General features: G+C 39.7%; 1 protein-coding gene across 2 annotated transcripts in view; it reads right to left on the bottom strand.

Annotated features, from left to right (window-relative positions):
* RAB30 (RAB30, member RAS oncogene family) overlaps positions 1 to 24510 on the bottom strand; it is a 79566-nt gene that overhangs the window by 36015 nt on the left and 19041 nt on the right. Inside the window, exon 1 of one of the 2 annotated variants that reach the window (XM_063093956.1) lies at positions 22933 to 22999. The exons of the other annotated variant lie outside the window; for it this stretch is intronic. The gene's annotated coding sequence lies outside the window, so the exon portion shown is untranslated. Of the gene's footprint in view, positions 1 to 22932; positions 23000 to 24510 lie in introns of those variants that run through there. 2 annotated transcript variants of the gene reach the window in all.

Raw genomic sequence — 24510 nt, 5'->3', positions numbered from 1 at the left:
CGAATAAGTGAGAGAGGGCTTTCAATTTTTCCTTTAGATATTTTTTACTCTGTATATTTTTCATTATTTGAAGTTTTTAAAAATAAGTATGCTTTATTTTACAATTTTAAAATAGAGATAAATTTTAAATAAAAAAGAAAAATTGGCAAGAATCAGAAGTGGAATCTAGAGTACTACAAAGAGTTTCTTCCATTAATAATGCAGAATTTAAAAAAATTAACAAAGTAAACATGCCCTGGTTCCAACTGGGGAAATATAAGCACGGCCTGATATTAGAAGATCATTTTGCTTTTTGTTCTAGATACAATAATTGTGTTGTATCGAATGTCTTTATTCTTGGAAGACAAATGCTGAAATGAGCATTTCAGGTGAAGTGTTATAATGTCTGCAACTTACTTTCAAACAGTCCAGCATATATATGTATGCATGTACACATACACACATATATTTGAGAAATAAGATAAAATATTAACAATCGTTTAATTTAGTTGGCAGGTACTTGGGCATTCATTTTATTACTCTTTCAAATTTTCAGTATGATTGAATTTTTTTATAATTAAAAGTTGGGGAAAAAAATATTCTCAGGTCACAACCAGGTTTGGGAACCAATGCTTTACCCAAAAGATTTATTCCTAAAGTTATAAAAATAAGAATTCTGAGAAGCACAGTATATTATAAATGCTCTGAAGTCAATAATCTTTAAAGGAAACTTATATCACAATCTCTCCATAAAACACTGTCTCCTAATTAATTGCTATAAACCTACACTTCGCATAGGTTTTGCTTAAGGTAAGCAGTCAGACAGGGCAGACTGAAAGGTCGGTTCACGGAAGAAGGGGGTGCCCAAGCACAAAACCTGAGTGTCCTACTTGACTCCCCTCTGCTTCCTATCTCCTGTCTTGCTGATTTTATCTGCTGAGTATTTATCAAACCAGTTCTCTCGTCCCCTCCAATGCTGCCTCTGCCCTGGGTCAGAATTCATCCTATCTCACAGACACTACTGGAGAGAGCCCCAGCTGATCACTGGCCTTCGGTCATACCCAGCTCAGATACACCTTGGCAGGTGTACATCCAAAACGTGTGCTGGACACTTTGTTCTTCTGCTGAAAACCCTACTTTGGCTTCGCACGGTTTTCAAAATCAAGTCAGAACTTCTCAGCCTTTTTATAATACCCTCTCAACTTCTCCAACCTCAATTCTCACTTAACTCACATTCCATACTCCAAGAACAATCAATTCCTCATGCTATTTTTCACCCCCAAGCTCTGGGGGGTTTTTGGTCCCTTCAGTCCCTGCACTCTTACTCCACTTTGCTCAGGCATCACTCTCCTCCAGGAAGCTTTCCTGGATTTGCCACCTTCCACCTCTTCCCTCCCACCCCCCATACACAGTTTAGAGTCTCCTATTTGGTTCTCCCACAACACCTTGCACATAGCTTAATCACTGCAGTCAACCCACTGTTCATAATTATTTATTTACAGGACTATCTACTCCAGAAGATGAAGGCTCCTTGGGGGAAAGGACTGGGTTGTATTCATCTTGTAGCCCCAGTACTTACTCCTACTTTGCCTTTCTGATGCTCCATTTCCTCATCTGTGAAGTATCACCCATTTGAAAGGTGGAGATTAAGTTTAAGTATCGAAAGCTTACCACAGGCATACAACAGGCCTTCAGCACATTTGAGTTACCGTCTCAGCATCTCCTGCTTTTGCTTTCCAATTCTGCCCTTCAGAACCAGCCTCTTTCACTGGTTCTCTGTCCTCGCTGTGAGCGCCCACCCATTCATATGCTTGAGCAGTGAGGGTCTTAAGCTTCAGGCCCCTCCTGGGCTCCCATTCCTGCCAGTGCCCTTTGGACTCTAAGATGACTCAGCTAAGAAACCAATGCAGTACTGTAAACATTTCTTGAGCACCTTTGTTCGTGCAAGGCAATGTCCCAGATATGGTGGGAAGTGACAGAAAATGTGCAAAGAATGTATGATCTCCTAGAGATTAGGGAAGAGCCAGGGAGACAACTAGACAAATGAAGGAAGTACAGTCCAAAGAAGGAAAGGGTTGTATACCTCTAAGGATAGACAGGAAAGCCTTGGAGAAGGTGGCATTTGTATGGGACCCCAAAGGATGGATTTAAGCTGAGGGGCTGTTTCAAGAGTTTCATGTGTTCCACAAAACACAACACTGAAATGCTCCTGCTCCTCAAATGAAAAGTAAGGAAATTTAAGAAATGCTACCTATTACGTACCCCTCTTGGAGACTCACAATGCTCAGTAACAAGGCTCGGAGAAATCTTGAAATAAGAAGCCCTATTTAACTGTGTTTAATCCAGCATCCCAAATTCGACCACCAGTTCCCTATTTCTTTTCTCCTGGAAGATATTTATAGCATCTTGGGGAACATACTTTAAGAAACAACAGGCTAAGTGTTACTCTTTCCAAGTTATATATTTGTATTTTAACAGGACCTTATATAGATAATGCTTTAACATCAGAATTTTTTAACAATGCAATCAGCAATTTTTAAAATTCTCCTGCCATTTTGTCCAAAAGGAAAGAGCAATGGAAGACACTGCAGAACTAAGTAGCTGTCAAGACAGAACAAATTCGCCCCTTCTCTAGTGTGAAGCATAGCACAGATGCCGAGCCGAGCCTTTCTATCAAGGGAGGGAAAAAAGACATCTATCTCTGACTGGTCCTTTCCTTCATCGTTAGGCTGTTTACACTCATAGAGCTGCCCTCCCTCTCCAACCTGCTGACTGAGTCAAAAACACAGACTTGAAAGCAAAGGGAACAATGCTGCATAACAACAAGTCCAAGAGACATGCTTTGTTCTTTAATATTTACCAAACAGTCTTGCCTGTCAAGGACCAGAAGGAAAGGGGTATCATGCACTTGTCTGTCCCCAATCCTGGAAGTGCAATGCTGAATTATACAGTCTGTGAGTTAACAATGTTTATTGGGAGCAAGGCATTGTGCTCATGATACAGAGAAAAACAAGATATAATCTTACAAATCCTGCTTTACATGCTGATGGGGCAGAGAGGTAAACACACTGCAGTGCAGCATGCAAAGTGAGAGTAGACAGTTCCACAGCAAGAGGTGAATACAGCATGCCAGGTAGGCACAAAAGCAGGGACTCCTTCACTTTGCCTGGACTTAAGGTCAGAAGAAAGGCATGCTAAAGTAAGGAGGATCCTCTTAGTTCTTAAAAGATTGGAAAGGAGTCTTCCAGACAAGTAAATAAATGCATAAGTAAATACATACATAAATAAATAAAATAGGGTATAGGGTTGTATAGAATAGGACAGGATAGGGCAAGATGGAAAGGAAAATTAACAGCCAATCTCCTAGAGAAGGTGGCACACTGAAAAACTGCATCTAATTTCACTCATTCCCCAAACCCCACAAAAATTCAGTAAAGCACTTTTTTTCTTACTAACAAAATCTTACAATTACTGGGAAAGATGAGAGAAGAGGATGGTGTCAAATTTTGGAAGCCTGGGAAGCAGATGAACAAGTAGTGACTGACTTAGCAGACTCAAAAAAACCTGAATCCTAAATCAGATGCAGGGAAAGCTGAGAATTCAGCTGATTTAAACCACGAAATCCTTAAAAAGCACAGGAACTGACAGTACCTTGTACTGCTAGGGCAGGGATATAGAATGCTAGAATAAAGCACACAAGAGTGAAAGCTGCTCAAAAAGCTAGATTCCTAGATTCCTCCTCCTCACTAACTTCTGGAGGCTTAGTCTCTGGAGAGCATAAGACAAAAATGTCTAGTATTTGCATGAAAAGAATCTGGGGAAGGGGCTTGGGGGATACCGATGAAAGAAAAATGTCCATGAACTGATAACTGGTGAACCTGGATAATGGGTAAGGGTTCTTTGTACCATCCTCTTTACTTTTGTAAATCTTTGGAATTTTCCATAATAGAAAGTAACAGTGTCTCTGGCCTGGGAGTACCCAGCATGGTTTGGGGAGAGACCATAACAAAGACAAGGCACGTGTCTACTGAAGGCAGAGTGCAAAGATCCCCATATTCCTTCTCATCTTGACTACCAGATACTGTCAGGCAGAACCTCACTCTTCAAAGGAGAGTAGAAGCCTCCTCTCTGGTGAATGTAACCAAGGGTAAACCTGAAGATATTGACTTCAGAGGTTCCCAACCAACAGCCCACCCAGATCACCCCACAGTGAGGCTCAGGGTTAATGATCCCTTCAGAATTTCCCGACAGTTTTATTTTATACAGATTTATTGAGATGCAATTCACATACCATACAATTCACCTTTTTAAAGTATACAGTTCAACAGTTTTTAGTATATTCATGGAGTTGTACAACCATCACCACAGTCAATTTTAGAACATTTTCATCCCCCCTCAAAGAAAACATTATACTCATTAGCAGTCACTCTGCATTCCACCTCTCCCCAGCCCTGGGCAACTACTAAAGTATTTTCTGTCTGTATAGATTTGCCTATTCTGGACATTTCATATAAATGAAATCATACACGAGGTGGTCTTTTGGGAGTGGCTTCTTTACTTACCATAATGTCAAGGTCTTGACAGCTTTTTTCCCTCCTCCTCTTAATCAGGAAGCAACACAGCCAAGGATCACACTCAGAGTGACATCTTGGGAAAACCTCTAATAAAGATACAGACCATGGCAAACACAAAAAAGCAACTTGAAGGAAACAGATAGTATGCAGGGGGGAAATACCAGTAATATTCTCACAAAAATGAAATAAATCTGCATCTATGAAAAAAAATAAGATACTAAAAAAGGAAACACTCAGAGAACAAAAAGAGCTGTTAGTGCTGAAAAAAATTAAAGAGGACACCAAAAGATGGAAAGAAATTCCATGTTCATGGATTGGAAGAATTAACATTGTGAAAATGTCCACACTACCCTAAGTGATCTACAGATTCAATGCAATCCTCATCAAAATACCAATGACTTTCTTCACAGGAAGAAAAAACAATCCTAACATTTATATGGAACAATAAGGCTCTGAATAGCCAAAGCAATCCTTAGCACAAAAAAAAAACAAATAAAGCTGGAAGCATTACACTTCCTGACTTCAAATTATATTATAAAGTTATAATAATCAAAACAGCATGGTACAGGCATAAAAACAGACACACAGACCAATGGAACAGAATGGAGAAACCAGAAATCAATCCACATGCTTTCAGCCAACTGATCTTTGACAAAGGCACCAAGAATATACACTGGGGGAAAGGACAGCCTCTTTAATAAATGGTGCTGGGAAAACTGGATATCCATGTGTAGAAGAATGAAACTAGACCAGTATCTATCACCATATACCAAAATCAACTCAAAATCAATTAAAGACTTAAATATAAGACCTGAAACTATAAAACTCTTAGAGGAAAACATAGAGAAAGCACTTAAGGATGTAGGACTGGGCAAAGACTATGAATAAGACCCCAAAAGCACAAGCAACAAAAGAAAACATAAACAAATGGGATTATATCAAAATAAAAAGCTTCTGCACAGCAAAGGAAATAATCAACAGGATGAAAAGACAACCTACAGAATGGAAGAAAATATCTGCAAACTATAAATCTGACAAGGGCTTAATAGACAGAATATACAAGGAACTCAAACTCAACAGTAAAAAAACAAATAATCTGACTTTAAAATGGGCAATGGAGTTGGACAGACATTTCTCAAAGGGAGACATACAAATGGCCAACAGGTACATGAAAAAATGTTAAACATCACTAATCACCAGGGAAATGCAAATTAAAACCACTTTGAGATATCATCTCACCCTAGTTAGACTTCCTGGTAAGGATGCGGAGAAAGGGGAACACTTCTACACTGTTGGCAGGTGTTGGGAAAATAGAATAATTTGGTCAGGGCCCTCACCCCAGGTCCAGTTGGGTGTGGTTCAGCATCCTTTGTAAGTAAATTGTGTGTGTGTGTGGAGTTAGTGCTCATGTGCGCCAATGTATTTTTTTAGTTTTGTTGCTATTCTTGTGTTCTTCAGAGAGGGAGGGAGGGAGTGAGGGAGTGGGAGAGAGAGAGAGAGAGGAGAGAGGAGTTTTAGTGAAGCAGGTGGGTGGGCGTCTGCCTCAGGCATCTGCCCTGCAAGGCCATGCTTTCTAATCTATGGCTCCAAGGACCTTTTGGCCGGTTACCTAGCTCAGAGACCTGCGTGAAGAGGTCTGGTGACCCAGCCTGGCATGTGAAGGGTTTGTGACCCAGTCTGTGAAAGGGCTTGAGGGGTCTGTGGGCTCCAGACCCAGCCTTACCTCGACAATCAGCCCAGTTGGTGCAGGATTACCAGCAGGTAAAAGAGCACCACAATTGGCGTAGTCGTGGTCAAGTAGCTTGGCGTCACGAATAGGATTAAGAGCTAGACAATTGGCACTGTGAGGATTCCAGGCCTTAGCCTAGCCAGACAGCAGGACTGTAAATTAGTACAGCCATTATGGAAAAAAGTATTGAGGTTTCTCAAACAACTACAGATAGAACTACCATGTGATCCAGCATGGATGACTGGATAAGGAAAATGTAGTATATATAGAATGTAATACTACTCAGCCATAAAAATGAATGAAATTCTGCCATTCACAGCTCATCAAATAGATGAGCTTGGAAAAAATTACAAGTGAAATAAGCCAGATAGAGAAAGAGAAATACCGCATGTCCTCACTCATAAGAGGGAGCTAAAAAATAAATAAGAAAGAAAGAAAGAGAAGGAGAGGAAGAAAAAAAAATGCAATCACAATAATACGTTGAACTTTCAGAAGGAGAGAACAGAACTGAGGTTACCAGAAGCCGGAAAAGAGCAGGGGGGAGGGGGAGAGGGAGGGGTCAGCGAGAAATTGGTTAATGGACACAAAGAACGATTACTTATTGTAATGATGAATAAGCTAATTATCCTGATTTGACCATAACATACTGTACACAAGTATTGATAGTCAACCCCACAATTATGTATAATTAATTCAGCTTCAATTAAAAAAAATTAAAAATTAATAAAAGAGCTCTTAAAAATTGACAACATAATAGCAGAAATTTTAAAAACTCAATAAAGGTACTGAAAGATAAAGCTGAGGAAGTCTTCAACAGAATAAAATAAAAAACAAACATATGGAAAACAAAGGAGAGAAGTTAAGAAAATTTTAGAGGACCAGCACAGGGAATTCTATTTCTAAATAGGAGAAATTCCCAAGAAAGAAAGAACAGAAAAAAGAAAGAAAAATCATAACCACATAACTCAATAAAATTTCAAAGAACTGAAGGATGCAGGTTGAAAGGGTCCAGCATGCCGGTGTGAAATTTCTGTGAAATTCCAGAAAACTGAGGACAAAGGGAAGAATCTACAAGCTGTTAGAGAGGGGAAAAAATAAAGAAATAGGCCATACACAAAGAATCAGAAATCAGAGTCCTTCCAACTTCTTTCACAAACAATAAAAAGAAGACAATGAAGTAATATCTCTAAAGCCTGAAGAAAGGGCTGGCCGGTTAGCACAGCTGGTTAGAGCACGGTGCTGATAACACGAAGGTCAAAGATTCGCTCCCTGTAGCAGCCAGCCACCAAAAAATATATATATGATGGAATATGATTTCTAACTTAGAATGCAATCAATACTCAAACTATCGATCAAGTATGAGAATAGAACAAAGGTATTTTCAAGTATACGAGATCTCAGAAATTCACATTCCATACGCCTTTTTTTAAAGAAGCTCCTGGAGGGTGTCCCTCACCAAGTGGTGACGACCAGAGGTAGAAGCCAACCAGACTGGAGAAGTATAACTCAAGGGCAGACACACTGAAGACGGTCATCACCAACGACCCCACTGCCATTAAACCCTCTTTTGTGTCGTGGTTCTAAATATTTGAAATATATGATTGTAATATTTTCAAACATACGTAAAAGTAGATCCCCTACACTTATGACCCAGATTCAACAATTATCAAGATTTTGGCATGGTAACTTAATCTGTCCTTTTGTTTGTTTGTCTTTGTTTTTTCTTTGTTTAAATATTTTAAAACGAGTTCTACATCTTATCATTTCATCCCTATATAGGTACCCATAGGTTTTACAGAACCTATCTCTACATTACCCATCTTCTTACATTACAATACAATTATCATACCTAAAAAAATTAACAGTTATTATTAATATCATCTAATAGCCCATTCATAATAAAATTTCCCCAACAGCTCAAAAATGCCTTTTTTACAATTAGACTGTTACAGTCTGAATTGTGTCTCCCCACCCCCCACCCAAATTCGTATGCTAAAGCCCTAAACAACCCTCAATATGTCAGAATGTGACTGTATTTGGAGATAGGGCCTTTAAAGAGGTAATTACAGTAGTCTCTGTTCATCTGTGAAGGATACATTACAAGACCCCCAGTGGATGCCTGAACTTCAGATAGTATTGAAACCTGTATATACCATGTTTTTTCCAATACATAGATACCTATAGTAAAAGTTTAATTTATAAATCAGGCACAGTAAGAGATTAACAATCACTAATAATAAAATAGAAAAATTACAACAACATTGGCATGGCCAGCATCACTACTGTTGTGCTTTGGGGCCATCTTAAGTAAATAAGGGTGACTTGAACACAAGCACTGCAATACCGTACTGTGGATGTAATAACCAAGATGGCTACTAAGTGACAAAGGGAAAGGAGCATCTACATCTGGATGAAGGAATGACTCACATCCCAGATGGGATGAAGCTGGACAATGGTAGATTTCATCATGCTACTCAGCATAGCGCACAATTTAAAAAGTAGGCATAATTTATTTCTGGAATTTTGCATTTAATATTTTTAGAATGCAGTTGACCACAGGTAATTGAAACCATGGAAAGTGAAACCACAGATAAGGGGGTACTACTGTAAGATAAAATGAGGCTGTTAAAGTGAGCCCTAATCCAATCTGAGTGGTGTCCTCATAAGAAGAGGAGATTAGGACACACAGAGAGACACCAGGGGCATGTGTGCACAGAGGAAGGACCATGTGAAGAGGCAGCAAGGGGAGAGCCATCTGCAAGCCAAGGAGAGAGGCCTCAGAGCAAACCAACCCTGCCTGCACGTTGATCTTGGACTTCCAGCCTCCAGAACTGAGAGGAAATAAATTTCTGTTGTTTATTTGTTACAGTATTTTGTCTGTGGCATTTTGTGATGGCAGCCCTAGCAAACTAATACATAGACTATCCAAATCAAAACAAGGTTCACATATTACATTTGGTTATAATTCTTCAGACACTTTTTTATTTTTTCATGCCATTGACTTGCCACAGAAACCAAGTCAGTTGTCTGACAGAATGTTCTACATTCTGAATTTATTTGTTTGCTTCCATAGCGTGTTATTCAACTTGTCATCCTTTCCCCTATCTTTCCAATAAATCAAAGTTAGCTCTAGAGGCTTGATTAGATTTAGGAGTCAACTTTCAGGTAAGAAAATTTCACACGCTGTACAGCATACTCTCTTTTTAACCTCACAAAGCACACATAGGTAAACTTAGTCTAGATTCTTTTCAGATTCTACTTGTCTTCACCATGTGCTGGTGAAGTATCTGCTCATCTCCTCCATGCTGTTGTCACTCACTCCATCTTATAGAAGAGTTTTGCTTTGACCTACTCCCTGAGAGCTGCAGGTAGGCCAAAGAGGGACTAGAAGTAGAAAAGACAGAGCAGTCCACTCTCTGTGACCATGTTCCCATCCAGTACCTGCCCAAACTACAACCCCGTCAGGTGCCCCAGTAGTGGTGAGCCTTATATTTCCTAGGATTCATTTACAACCTTGCTCACCGACTTTCCCATTAGGGACTTTTGTAACCCTCAGGGAAACCAAAGCCAAATTATGAGCCAGAGTTTAGATCTAACAGTACCAATATTACCCTTTTCTTACAAAGCTTGCTAGGTTTGTGCTTGCTTCTTTGTTTTAAAAAAAACCGAACAATATATGTGTTGGTAATACAAACATGGGTGGGCATGATCAACACGAAAGTCAGGGTAATCATTACCTCTGGTAAGAGGGGAAGCCGTGATTTCAGGGCAGGGTAAACTCCAGCAGCTTCTAGGGTAGTACCAATAATGTTCATTTTTATCAATTGCATGGTGGATACACAATTTTAATCTTCTTCTGCAAACTGTAAATTTATATTGGAAATATTCTTTGGTATGCATTATATGTTTCATATTAATGTTTTTTTTTTTCTTTTTTTGGTGGCTGGCCAGTATGGAGATCTGAACCCTTGACCTCGGGTTATAACACTGTGCTCTAACCAACTCTATTAATTATTTTTACATAAGCAGTCCACTGTGGCTAGTCACAGGGTTTGAAGAGTAGAGTAAAAGGAGAAAATCCTGGAAATGGAGTTTACTCTGAAGAAGTTTACTCTGAAATGTGAGCCTTAGTGATGCTCTCTTAGGTGTATTATCAAGGGATAGTTATGCCTAAGATCAATTAAAATGGCTTTCCCACAATCTATCCATCAAGAATAGGAAAAATCCTTTTTTTCTACTAAGTTACCTACAGATGAAACATACAACATCTTAAGCCTGTCATTGGGAAACATAATAATATGGTTTTGATATATTTTTCCAGTGAGAGGACTTTCAGCTTGCCCTAGGGAGCATCTTTGCCCCAAATTCTTAAATGACACAAAGATGGGAGGGATGTAGAACAAATGTTTTAGATGACAGAATTGGGATACATCATGGTGAGCTGGAGTGGCAGGTCAAATCTAGCCCAAATTATTATAACATCTACCATTTGTTGAGAACATATGATATGCCAAGAGCTTTACATAATTTATTCATTTAATCCTTGCAACCACACTGTGAAGCTGAGACCCAGGAAAGTAACTTGCCCAAGGTCATAAAGCAAGTTAATAGCAGGGTCATGATTTGAACCTAGGTTTTCAGACTCAAGTTTCAATCTCAAGAGAGATTCCTCCAGCTACCAGAAATTAACATTTAAAACTGAATCCTCTTGTCTCTAATTCAGCCTGTCGCCCTCAGAGAACTGCCTCCCAAACCCAAACCCCTTGGGCATGTGACTATTTCAGCACCTCCAAAGAATAATCGGATCAGACTGACTTCATTAATGTAACAACTGGGAACCTTCTGACAGCTGCCAGGAAACCCCCAAATGTCCTAAGAACAAGTCTGTCCTCAAGAGCAAGCTGTAACAGGATTCGCTCTACTACCCATTCCCAGCTCAGCTGCGTCTGCCTTCCTATCTGTATTTAAGGCTTTGCAATACTCAAGTTCTATAGTTATAGATGAGGGTCCATTATTACAAATATTGCTGAGCGAGACCCCCTCAGTCAGGCTGTCTCCACCTTCAATTTTCTCTCGTCCTCAGGGCCACTATGATTCAATGGGTGTGTGTAGCTGAAAGAACTGCATGACCAGCTCCAGTGCATAGTCATATCCAATGAAGCAATCCCGAAAGACAGCCAGAGAATTTTAATGAAAACCAGAAAACCCCTGGCTGCTAAGTCCAACTGCGGTCCAGGCCCGCCAGCCCCTCCCCCTGCCACTAAGAATCCCTGAGCCAGCTTCACCCCAAAGAGCAGGGAATAAAATCCACTTTGCATTCAGTAACGTCTGTCTTCTATAGCAGCCACTTTCCAGGGTCATTTAGGTTAGAGGCAAGGCACATGCTAACTGCAACTGTACCCAGGGACCCTGAGAAGCACAGGGTGTGGCAGCAGCAGATCTGAGCCAACAGATTATGAAACAGTCATTAAAAAAAAAAAAAAAAAAGAGCTGCTTTCCTTCTGCCAAAGCTGTCTGCCCACAGCTGCATACAAGGCTAGTGAGGAATCTTAACAAGCTTAAAGGGGCCGTATTTCAGATACTTGAAATCCAAAGGGGGAGGAAGTGAGTATTTTGAGCACTTACTATGTATCAGGTGCTTTGATCTCATTTCACCTTCACTACGAGGTGGGAATTGTAAACAGCATTTAACAGATAAGAACACTGACTCAGAGAGGTTCAAGAACTTGTCCAAGGCACACAGCTGGCAAGTGCTGAATCAGGACTCAAAGTTCAGTATGGGTAAGGCTCATCAAAAATACCAAACTGAAAATCCTGACCTGTCCTGCCTGAAAAGAATGATCATTTACTGAGCATTGGCTATGTGCCTGGCACTAAATGAAGATTTCTGCATACACTATATCATCTAATCCTCACAGCAACCAGATAAGATAGGGGTCATTAATATCTCCATTTTACAATGAGCAAACCAAGGCATGGGCATTAAGTAACTTGGCCAAGGTCGCTGCATCACCAAGATTTGAATCCAGGTCTATCTAATTCTAGAGCCTCCCCCTTAAAACACTCTCCCTAACAGCCTGCAGAGTGGAATCACTAAGCCATCATGCCAAGCAAGCAAGCTGCATGGAGATTTCAGCTCCCCTCCCAGGCAGGTCACCCATGCTCTAGGCTAAGCCTTCAATTCCTCCCAGCACTCCTCAGTGGAGGCACAGAATCACTGGCTCTCAGATGGCTGATAGCTATGTTTCCACCTTCCCATGCCCCATGGGCTCTGTCGACCCTACTGGTGTGAAGGAGAAGGCTACCACCATGATCCAGAAACTCCAGTGAGTATAGAAGCAGAGAGCTCCTTTCTGCAGGCTGTGCTCCACAGGCCCTCACAACCACACAGCAGCCCCCTCCCAACAGCTCAGAGGTCCATTTTGTATTCTTAACAGAAGATCACACACACCTCCTCTTATAGCAACTGTGATTTCCCAAGGGAGATGACTGTCTAGACAGAGCATCCCAATCCGTCTTGACAAGAGACTGGCCATATGATGTCAGGTTTGATCACTTAGGTTTTCGGGTCTGTGTTCAGCACCCCAGTGAAGGGCTTGGCATCCTCAGGTTATCAGACTGAGCACCTCTTAACACGATAGCTGATACCCTGGGTTAGAAGGGGTCACGAGCATCTGACGCCCAGGGTCACCCACACACAGACACACCACATATACAGTCCTATTAAATCAGGCTGAAACCTGATAAAAACTCTTCTACACATGTATGGAATTAAGCACCAGGCTTTGAGGTGGACTGAGCACCTCATATGTGCCAGGTACTGAGGCAGATACATTTATAGCCAGTATCTTAAAGAACCTTCAGAACATTCTGTGAGGTTGATAGGATTGCGCTTATACAAGCCCAGAGGGATAATGTAATTTGCCCGAAGTCACATGGGAAGTTGCAAAGCTCAGATTCAAATCTGTTTTCAATATGACTCCAGTGCTGTTTCATTCAGCCAATTATGAGTCCATTCACTTGTTTCTCAGGTATTTATTGAGCACCTTCTATGAGCCAGCTACTGTGCCACTTGTAAAGGATACAACTGTCAGTGTGACAGAGTACGTCCAGTCACCAAATAATTTATGTTCTCATGAGGAGAGATGACAATGCCGATCTGAGAGCTACAGGATGATGAAATTGGGGCCTTAGATAAGTGATCAGGGCAGGCTGCTCTGAGAAAGTAGGATTTGGGTTGAGACCTGACATATGAGAAGGAGCCAGCCATTTGCAAAGTTAGGAAGAGTACAGGCAGTAGACACATGGAGCACCAGGGCCAGCTGCAGGAAAAGGCATGGCATGTCCTAGGAACATAACAGAGACCAGGGACCAAGGCTGAATGAGTAATGGGGAAGACAGAATGGTTGAGATGAGGCAGGTTCTGTTGACCACAAAAAAAATGTTTGGATTTTGTTCTAAGGGCAATGGGAAATCAAAGAAGGGTTTTAATAAGGGAAATGGTATGATCTGATTTGTGTTTTCAAGAGATAATTCTGGCTGCTGTGTGGAAGAGGGATTTGGGGATGGTGCAAGAGTTAGGAATCAGGGGAGAAATGATGGTGGCTTAGACCAGGGTGATGTCAATGAAGATGGATTTTATATTTAGGAACAGGACTGAAAAGATGTGCTGATCGATTATATGTGAATGGTGAAGGGAACAGACTCCTAGATTTCTAGCTTGAACAACTGGGTAGATGTTGATACCATGTATTAAGAGAAAGACTGGAGAGGAAGCAAAATGCTCATGAGATGGCCATGCTTCTTCTATATTACACCAAGAAGAAAAAAGAAAGTAAATCCAGTTGTGTGTTGTGGAAAAGCTATGAATTAAAGGCTTGAAGCTGCTTAACCTGGTGAAGAGAAGGTGTTTGGGGGTTAAGATAGAGTTAACTGCAAAAATCTGGAAGGTTGCCTTAGGAAACAGGGTTCCACTGACTTCATGTAGCCATCATGGCCAAACTGGGACCAACGTGCAGAAGGTAGACACAGGAAAGAAGTTTAGTTGGATATAAGGAAGGGCTATCTCATGGTTAGAGCTAAGGAAAGTAGAATGACCTGACTTGGGAGTAGGTGGGAGAGGGGAATGATGACTTCCCTGTCATTGGAAGTGTTAAAAAATAAACCAGATGGCCCCTTGGCCAGATTGTTACAGAGTGAATTCAGTAATTTAGGAAGCAAAATGCTACCTAAAATCCTTCTAAACCCTAGAATTTGTGATTTTAAAATAAAATCCTTATTAATCTGACCTTCAGGACTGGAATTTTCCCAACAGGGCAGAACTTCCTTGGTATGTCCTACCTCTCAAAAGGCAAATGAGAACAATATTAGCTAATTTCAGTCACTATAAAGTGACTCCTAGTTCACTTCTAAGCATCATACAAAATGCTGAAAGGCTTTTTGGTGTAACTGAAGGACACAAACTATGGAATTGGAAATCCCATATTTGCAGTTTATTAGCTCTGTGTCCTCTGGCAAGTTATTTAAATCCCTTGAGTCTCCATTTCTCCCTGTGAAAATTGGAAAGAATAATGCCTAATTCAAGACATTTGCTATGAGGACCAAAGCACAGTGTCTGACACATTCTAGTAAGAATAATAGTGATCGCTACTATCTGTTATTATAGATCCATAACTATAGGCTAAGCACGTGCTACGTGTATTTTTTTTTTCATCTAATCCTTACAACAACCCAGAAGATAGCCACCATTATTATCCCTGTTTTAAAAATCTGGAAACCAATTTGAAAAGGTTAAGTAACTTAGATCTAAGAGCCATAGAGTTATATAACTAGTAATTGCCCAAATTAGAAAAAAAAATACAATAAAATAAACAGACTTGAACAAAGGTTGAAATGAAAAGACAAAGAAAACCGTATTTAGATAATTTGGAAAAAAACTAACCTACTGTTAAACTTAACAAAAAACTCAATTCACTGACTAGACATTTAGTAAATATTGAATGAACATATAAATGAATAATTGGGTGAATGAATGATTCCAACAAACATTTATTTTGTTTCTACCAGGCAAGCATCAAGAAACTAAGATAACAGAGAATTTACATCAATTTGGTTGAGAGTTTGCCATTAAAACCACAATCTTCAAGCTGCAGATAAACTGCCAACATAATGACCCACAGTCCGTGAAAAAACATCCTAAGAAATGCCATTCTCTTACAGACCAAAAGAAGCCAGAATTACTGTGGTTCTTTCTTGGGGATGTCAAAACTGTTAGAGTGCTCTGAGCAGGAGGCAGAGAACCAAGAGCACACAATAAATGGAAGCCAAAAGAGAAGACAGTCTCAAAAAAAATGATGAGTAAGACTTCCAAAGGAATCAGAAATCTAAGAGAACAAAGGCTTAAAAACAAAAATGGCTGACTTAGTATAGCAGTCCCCCCTTATCTGTGGTTTCGCTTTCCACGGTACCTTGGACTGAGTGTTTCCCCAAAACTTGACCCTCACTGTGACAAGGTTAAGAGGGTGGGAAATTCCTATTTTGGTAATTGAAAGGTGGGGTCTTGAAGAGGTGATTAAATTGTAGGACTATGCCATAATGAATGGATTAAACATGGTGGTCATGGGCATGGTTCTGAAGGCTTTAAAAAGGGAGTGAATGAGGAGGTTAGTCTCTATGCTCTCTGCTCCACCATTCACCACGATTCCCCGCCTTCACTGAAGTCACCACCAAAGAAAGCCTTGACCAGATGTGCTCCCTGGACTTTGGACCTCCTAGCCTCTGAAACTAATAAGCAATAAATTTCATTTTCTTTATAATTTACCCAGTTCTGTGTATTTTGTTATAAGCAACAGAAATGGACTAATACATGCTGTTTCAGCTATCCACGGTGTGAAAATATTACAGTATTTTGAAAAAAGAGGGAAACCACATTCATATAACTTTTATTGCAGTATGTTGTTATAGTTATTCTACTTTATTTTTAGCTATTGTTGTTAATCTCTTACTGTGCTTAGTTTATAAATTAAACTTTATCATAAGTACGTATATACAAAAAAAAAAAAAACAGGATATGTAGGGTTCGGTACTATCCATGATTTCAGGCATCCACTGGGAATCTTGGAACGTATCCTCTGTGGATAATGAGGGACTACTGCAGGAGTTTGCCAGTGAACTTCACTAGAATTGTGGAGAAAGAAACCAAGTTTTGAAGAGCAACTGAATGAACGGGTTAAAGAGAAAGAGGGGGCAGGCTTTTAAGAACTTCATCAATAAAAAGAAGAAGAGGGAAAGAATAGTAGCCCGATGAGGAGAAGCAGAGATGTAAGAAAGAAGTAGGAAGACCAGACCCCAGGAAGTCAAAAGGGGACAGGACAGAATGTGCAGGGGAAAAGCTACCCTTGGTAAAGGAGAGGTCACCTTCTGCTCTAAGACAGCAATGAAGGAAGAGAGACTTTGATGTATGAACGTTGTGAAAAGTTAATCTGAACCAATCTTGAATAAAACAAAAAGTGATCAAGTTGGATAACACTGTTTTGAGCTTAAAATGATATTGATTTCCTTGGGCCATTCACGAATTGGTATTGAAAAAAACAACATTTATTTGGATATAAGTTCTATACAGTTAAACATCAGTTTTATTGAGATGCTGGTTGTATTTTGTTTCTTAATCTGGGTGCTGGTTACATTGATGTGTTCAGTTTGAAAACTTCATCAAGCTCTACACTTATAATATGCACTTTTCTGTATGTACACTATACTTCAATAAAAAGTTTTTTTGAACCAATCATTAACTTAGAATCACTACTTCTCTACTACTTGTTCCATTTTTAAAATAGTAACTCAAGAAAACAGTATATTCCTTCAGACAGGAAATATTACTTACTATTCTTTTAGATTTCCTCATAATACTAAATTAGATAAACTAGATACACAGTAGGTATTTAATAAATATATGTTGATGTGAGTGGAAGAATGTTAACTCTCCAGGAAATGTCACCTTTACAATTGCGGTATCTGACAGACCCTCTCTTTAGACAAATGATTTCACTTAGCATCACCAATAATCTGGACCAACTAATATTATATGCATCCTCTTGTGATGCAATGGGAAATAAACATCAGATATTTAGAATTATTGCCTAAAATGTTTAACCTGCATATAATCATGGAGAAATAATTATACAAATTTAGATTGTGCAGTATTAAGAAAACAGGCTTGGGATCTTAAAAATATCATAAAACACAAAAAAGGAGGGGAGATTCTTACAGATTCAAAAAGACTGAAGAAAAAAAAGAGGCCAAAGATATATAACAACTAAACTTAATATGTAATCCTTTACTGCATCCTAGCTTAAAAACAGTTATATTACCATTATAAATTAACATTACTATTAATATTATTTGAAAATAGGAGTATGATAGATTGTTTGCAAAAATGGCTACAATTGTTCACACCCCTGTATCCATATCCCTGAGCAATATGCATCAAGAGGAGCTTGTGACTTGCTTTGGTCAAAAGACTGCAACACAGTGATGCTGTGCCAATTCCAAGGCTAGACCTCCAAAGCCTTTGTGCACTTTCTCTCCCTCTTGGAATCTGCCCATAAGCCATGGGAACAAGCCTGTCCTAGCCTGCTGGAGGATGACAGAGCCTGTGGAGCATCCAATCTGAGGCCAATTTAGATCAGCCAGCCCCTAGTTGATGGAGCAGCTAACTGTAGATATATAGGGAGCCCAGCCAATCATCTGAGCCTGATCCACATTAGAGGCTCACTTACCCAACTGACTCACAAAATTATGAGTATTAATAAATGGGGGCTGTCTTAAACCACAAAGTTTTGGCATGATTTGTTATACAGCAAAAGCTAGCTGATCAAAGGCAAAATTTCCATATAGACTGTATATTACAGAATATTGTGGAATCAATGTCAAATTTCTAAGGCATGATAATGGTATTGTGGTTCTGTAGAAGAATGTCCAATAATACTTTGGAGAAATACTGACCTCTTTAAGGTATCATGATGTAAATATGTTTATAGAGAAAGATCAAGTAAATGTGACAAAATTTTAACAATTAGTAAATCTAAGTGAAGAGTTTTTGAGTATTCTTTGTACTCTTTTTGAAATTTTTCAGAATTAAAAAGTTAGAAAAAAACCACACACCTATCTCCAGAACATGGTGATACTGAATATTTAGCTGGTAACACAGCAAACCACCATGCAGTGAACACATACTTCTCATCCCTTCTCGTCATCCCCTACCTCTGCTCCTTCTTACTGGAGGCAACTACTGCTGCTGCTGAAGGGGGGGTAGGGGGGAGCAGATATAAACTGTAGTAAACCAGGAGTATACCCTGATAGAGATGAGAAAGATTCATTAATAATAAAGAAATGCTTAAAAGTAGGTATTAACAGCAAACAATCACCAGGTGAGATTTTCTTCCTCATATAATCAGAAAAAAAAAAAATTGTGTAGGGTTCGATAGAACTTGAAAAGAAGAAAGCTTTGGAAGAAACATGGGCAGGTCTTTGTCTTATTTTTGTTAGAAAACAACTATTCATGTGTTTCTCTGTTTTAAGAAATTTCTCAAACGCCTACAAATAAGAAGGGTATCTTGTGTTACATCTCTTCCCCCTGAAAATCCCTAAAACGTCTTATAATAAAACCTAAATCTGTTCTTTTCACAGCCTAATGAAGACCTTCTTCATTCGTGTGGATTTTCCTCCAAGTGATATGCAGCAATTATTAATGCTGTGTATTGACTTATATGAACAAACCTAGGGGACTCGGTTCAAAGGATATAGCTTTCTGAATTAAAATCCAAGGACCTCAGCTTTATTATGTCATATAGAGAAACCCTGCTTACAGTGAATGGCAAACAAAGCCTATGCCATTCTTTATATAAAAAGCAGTAATCTAGGTAGAAACATACACATTTTTTTTTAAGAACAATCTCTACAAATTTGTTAAAATGTCTGACTTCAAAAATCAGCAGTGGAGCAATCCCGTGTATTACTATTGTTGGGTGAGAGAAACATTCAACTTATGTAAGAAAGGGAGGAAAACATTGCAAAGTATTGTCCATTTAATGAGTCAGTTGTTCTCATCTGTCAGAACTAAAAAATTAATTCAGCAAAGATATTTGTTTCAGGCATTATTTAGCTCAAAGCCAAATCCATGCATGATTTTTCTTACAGAAGTCCTCAATTCTCTAGCCCACAAACCCTAGGATGCCTCAGAATATAGTTTGAAACCACAACTTTAAATTAAAATGGCTGTGCAAAAGGAAGTTGATACCACATGCAGAGAGAATCTTCCAGTTGCCTCCACAAACTTCATCAGATTCAAAGAAACCAACCAGGCTGTCACATCTTCAAGGAAACTTTGATGTTCAAAGAGAATTCTACTGTGCACATTAATTCTCAAAGATGTTCAGGGACACCATAAAGACAGCTGCAGAGCAATGGGCTCCTCTGGCCCAAATCTGCATCTTAGCCTATCTGTCTTAACATCATAGCCAGGAATGGGTCTGGCTCAGCCACTGAGTTCCATTCATTTGTCACCATAAGTGTCAACTATTTAAAGAAGTGTGCATTGGTTGATTGACTCATCGATTCATTCATTCTGCAAACATTTATTGAGCAAATTTTACATGCCAAGCACAGAGTGGGAAAACACAGATGAAAGATACATGGGCCCTGCCCACAAGGAGCTCACAAACTATTGGAGAAGCACAATCCAAGCACTCAGTCAAACTGGAGCCAAGTGCTCTGAGCATGTAGTATGGGGTTAAGCAGTTGAGTCTGGACTTGAATCCTAACTCTACCATTTATTGGCTAGTGAGCTTGGGAAATTTTACTTAATCCCTCCAAGCTTAGTTTCCTCAGCTGTAAAATGGGAATAGTAATCATACCTATTACATTACGTTACTGTCAGAATTAACTGAGATGATATATATTACTATACATATCATAATAAACTTTAGATAAATGTTGGCTATGATTAGTAATCTTTATTATTATATGGGTGGTTATACCAGATATCTTTTTCTAAATCTAGAATCAATTCCCTGATATTCTATGAATAAGCTGTGTGACCCAGAGTAAATAATTTAACATCTCTGGGCCTCACTCTCTTTATCTGTTAAATGAGAGGTTATAGCTAAGAGATTCTAAAATCCCTTCATGCTCTAGAATATTAAAAGGCTCTATGATTGATGAAACCATATGTGTTGCTCAGATAAACTGATGCAACAAAGCAACTTCCAAATAAACCATCCTTCTCTGCTGGCTATCTGAATCTTTTTTCATTTTAGGTCTTTTAACCTCATTACCAATCCATGCATATGTGGGATGTGCACAAGGTATCAGTCCTCAAAGAAAGAAACATGCAACTGTGGGGGAAGGCAGGCCCTGTCATATAGGCTGGGCAGTGGCTTGCAGAGCATTAGTCAGGGAGGTATAATGAATGAATGGTTTCATTCATTCATCCACTGAAGCATCCCACTCACTGAGGAAGCAGTGCCCTTCTGTGCTTCCACAGTACCCACCACTTGTCTCTAATATGCCATGTTCCACATTATCCCCTTACCTGCCTATACCAACAACTAAGCTGATTGAAAACTGGGACTTTGTTGTACTTAATTTTGCATCTTCAGTCCCAAACACAGTGGCTGGAATGTGGTAGGCACCCAGTGATTTAACAATTAAGTAAGATTTGTACTTCCCTCAGGACCAAAGCTATACATCCACAAACTGACTAGGCAGTTTGAGGTGTGGGTGGCCTTACCTCTGGATGCTTTACTATGGGTCACCAATCCAGCTGTGTAAAGAACTAGCTGGGTGACCTTGGGGTGTGGGGCAGGCAGGGGCGCATCTCACCCTCTGGCCTTCAGTTTCCTCACTGGTAAAATGAAGGGAGTCTATTAGATCAGGAGCTGGCTAACTATGGTCCATGGGCCAAATCCAGCCTGTGCACCCACCCCAAGTTTACAATGATTTTTATGTTTTCACATGGTTGTAAAAACAAAGAATAATATGCATCAGAGACCATATGTGGTCCCCAAAGCCTGATATATTTACTTTCTGGCCCTTTACAGAAAAATCTTGCTAATCTCTGGATAAGAACATCTGTAAAACCCTTCAAATCCTGACATTTTAGCATTCTAATTCTGCTGAGTTTCCTTGGCAGTCTGATTCTGGCTCTTCACACAGTGTGTTCCCAAGTCTGAAACAATACCCAGGGCACAACAGGAGCTCAACTGCTATTTGTTTAATTGAACAAATGGATTCTGTAGCAACAACCCTAAGAACTAAATCCCCACCGAGAGGGTAAGTCGGGGCAATGCGTATCAAAGGACTACATAATAAATGCCCCCAGGATGAACACCACAATGAGGGAAACATGCAGCTCTGCAGGCCCTTTGGATGACAGTGGCACCTGTAAGAACCCAAATAACCAGGATTAAGACTCATCTTGTTCCACCAAATAAAAAATACATTTAGCCATCCCCTGAACAAACCCCTTGGGCAAATTATAAAGCTATGTAGAAGTAGCTATCAGAAACACAGATCATCCGGACAGATAATAGTAATAGCCATGGAGCAGAGAGAATAAATCCCATCCACAATGAGGCATATAGAATAATTTAGCTCACAGCTCCCTTTGTTGTTGTTAAGAATATATAATACCAAAACAAGGAATTCAAACATTTATGTCAGGGCAGCAAGCCAAAGAAAGTCTAGAATATATGATCCTATAAACAGTAATGGAAGTTAGTGCAAGGTAAAAAGGAAAATAAAGCTCCCTGCCTCGACTCACACTACACATACTTCTCCAAAATAAACACCCAGCAATTAGTCTTTTAATGTTCCTCCTCTGTATACTCATAAATCATGGCTAGGCATAAACCTTTTGCTGATTTCAAAGGATGGATTTCTTTTCTTCTTCCTTTGTTCTTCCTCTTTTCGTATGCTTACAAGGAGTTCTCCTGAAAGGGGCTAGGGTTGCTTTTCCACCTTCCCCCAATTAAGCATCTCCATTTACAAGTACACAACACTCCAACCACATACTACACAGTCAGACTGTTACTCAGAAATTACAAAGTTGATCCAGAGATTCCGCCCTTTCTCCCTTTCTCTAAAGAAGCTACTTGGAGTTCTCCAGAGAGAAGCCCATCTCTCTCTACAAGGCCCCCTGTGCCCAATGATGAGCTGGATTCACATGTCTCACTCTCCCCCAGGCACCCTGCTCTAGATATACTGGCCTGGAAGGTTAAAAAAAACTCTGTGTATCTCAGTGTTCATTTCCAGGCTCTTCATAAACCAGAAGAGAGAAGAACGGTTTAAGTTTGGATTCTTCCCCTTACTTGTTAGATAAGATTTTTCTAATAGCCAGAACAGACAGATGGACATTAGCCCTCTGATGACCTCTCTATGAACCGCAAAAAAAAAAATCTCTTTACTTTCCAGAATCTTGTTGTTGTCTTCATGTGTTTTCAAACCAATAAAAATTGGTTTAATCATAACTGGCATCCTTGCTCAAGAGATAAGGAGCTGGCACTCAGGTCACATTATCTGAGCTCTGGGACCTCTAAGGAAAGATCCTGCCATGGATGTTCTCTGATCTCAGGCCCAAACACCCTCACTCACATTTTCTCCAAATTCCGTCCTTGGAATCCCTGCTGCTGGGATCCAGCATGGCCCTGAGTGCCTGTGCTCAGCCCTTCTTGGCAGCTCCTGTTCTCTCTGCAGAGCACATGATTCAGAGCATCCACTAAGGACTGAAAAATAATCACACAGGTAAAAATAATCCTTTTTAAGGTAGGTAATTAACATAAAGAAATGCAGACTGCCTACATCATAAGATAAATTTGATATCTCCTCACGTTGTCTCTATAAAAGTCATCGCAAACTATTCGTTAATGCTTGCACAAAGAAAGGAGGCCTACATGTGCCTTTTGAAGGTGGAGTTTAATAGGAAGTTTGAGGTGATTCAAATAGACTTAGCAAAGCATCTTGGCCTACTTAATGATGATTGTTAGTTATCTATGGAAATAATTACACAGTAATACTCAAAGAGACTATTGCTTACTCTTCTAAGAGTACACAATCAACAGTAAGCACAGTACAACATTCTCACTCCTCAGAGCAGAGTTAACCATTCCCTCTACTTCAGGGGCCATGGTACTCTGTACGGACTTTAATAGCAGGACCTGTAACACTTTATTTACTCATTTGTTTGTATGACTATCGCCCCACACCCTGCTGCCCTTACTACTCCATGCTCTAAGTCCCTTGAGGATCCCATCATATTCCTTCTTGAGCCTTCAGTGCCCAAAAGTCTGCCTGGAAAACACCTGGTACTTCATAACACCAGGATGGAAAAGGGGGAGAGGGGATGTGTGAGGCTGGAAAGGATACAGACAGTAAGAGGAAAGATGGCAGAAGCTGAACCTGTCTTATTCTTCGATACCTGCAAAATATTTTTTGAATTAAATTAGTGTTTGTCCTCTCTGAAACTCATGTTGAAACTTAATTGCCATTTACCAGGATTAAGAGGTGGAGCCATTAAGAAATAATTAGGTCATGAGGGCAGAACCCTCATGAATGGATTAATGTCATCATCACAGGGATGGGTTAGTTATCGTGAGAGTGAGTTGTTATGAATCAAGTCTGGCCTCTTCTCTCTTTCACACGCTCTCGCTTGCCCTTCTCTCTCTCCGCCATGGGATGACCCTCACCAGATGCTGGCACTATGTTCTTGGATTTCCCAGCCTCCAGAATCATGAGCCAAATCGACTTCTTTATAAATTATCCAGTCTGTGGTATTCTGTCATAGCAACAGAAAACAGACTAAGACAGATGGACTGAAGAAACAAAATGAGCAATGGTACCAGGCATAAAAGTATAGAGCTTTGTTGTGGAGTAATAAATATCATCTTTCATCAATTCTACAAACATTTTTCTTACATTTTGACAGCTTGGAAATTAGGATGCATTTTACAATGAGTGGCATCTTAGCATCGTGTCATAATTTATCTGGAAACTTGTTTTCTCTTTCTTTCTCAGTGTTACGTAAAATAATCATACACGTTAGAAATGATGGTGTCACAGATTCAATAAAATACAATCATTTGGTGTGGCTATGATAAGGAGGGCTACAAAGATGGCTGTAGAGCTGCCCTGGATTTTCCACAAGAGTACAAACAAAAGGAGAGATTGAGCTTT

Source organism: Cynocephalus volans, chromosome 4 (genome assembly GCF_027409185.1).
Source record: "Cynocephalus volans isolate mCynVol1 chromosome 4, mCynVol1.pri, whole genome shotgun sequence".
Taxonomy (NCBI): Eukaryota; Metazoa; Chordata; class Mammalia; order Dermoptera; family Cynocephalidae; genus Cynocephalus; species Cynocephalus volans.
Note: the sequence above shows the minus strand (reverse complement) of the source record. Positions and strands in the feature narration are given on the sequence as shown.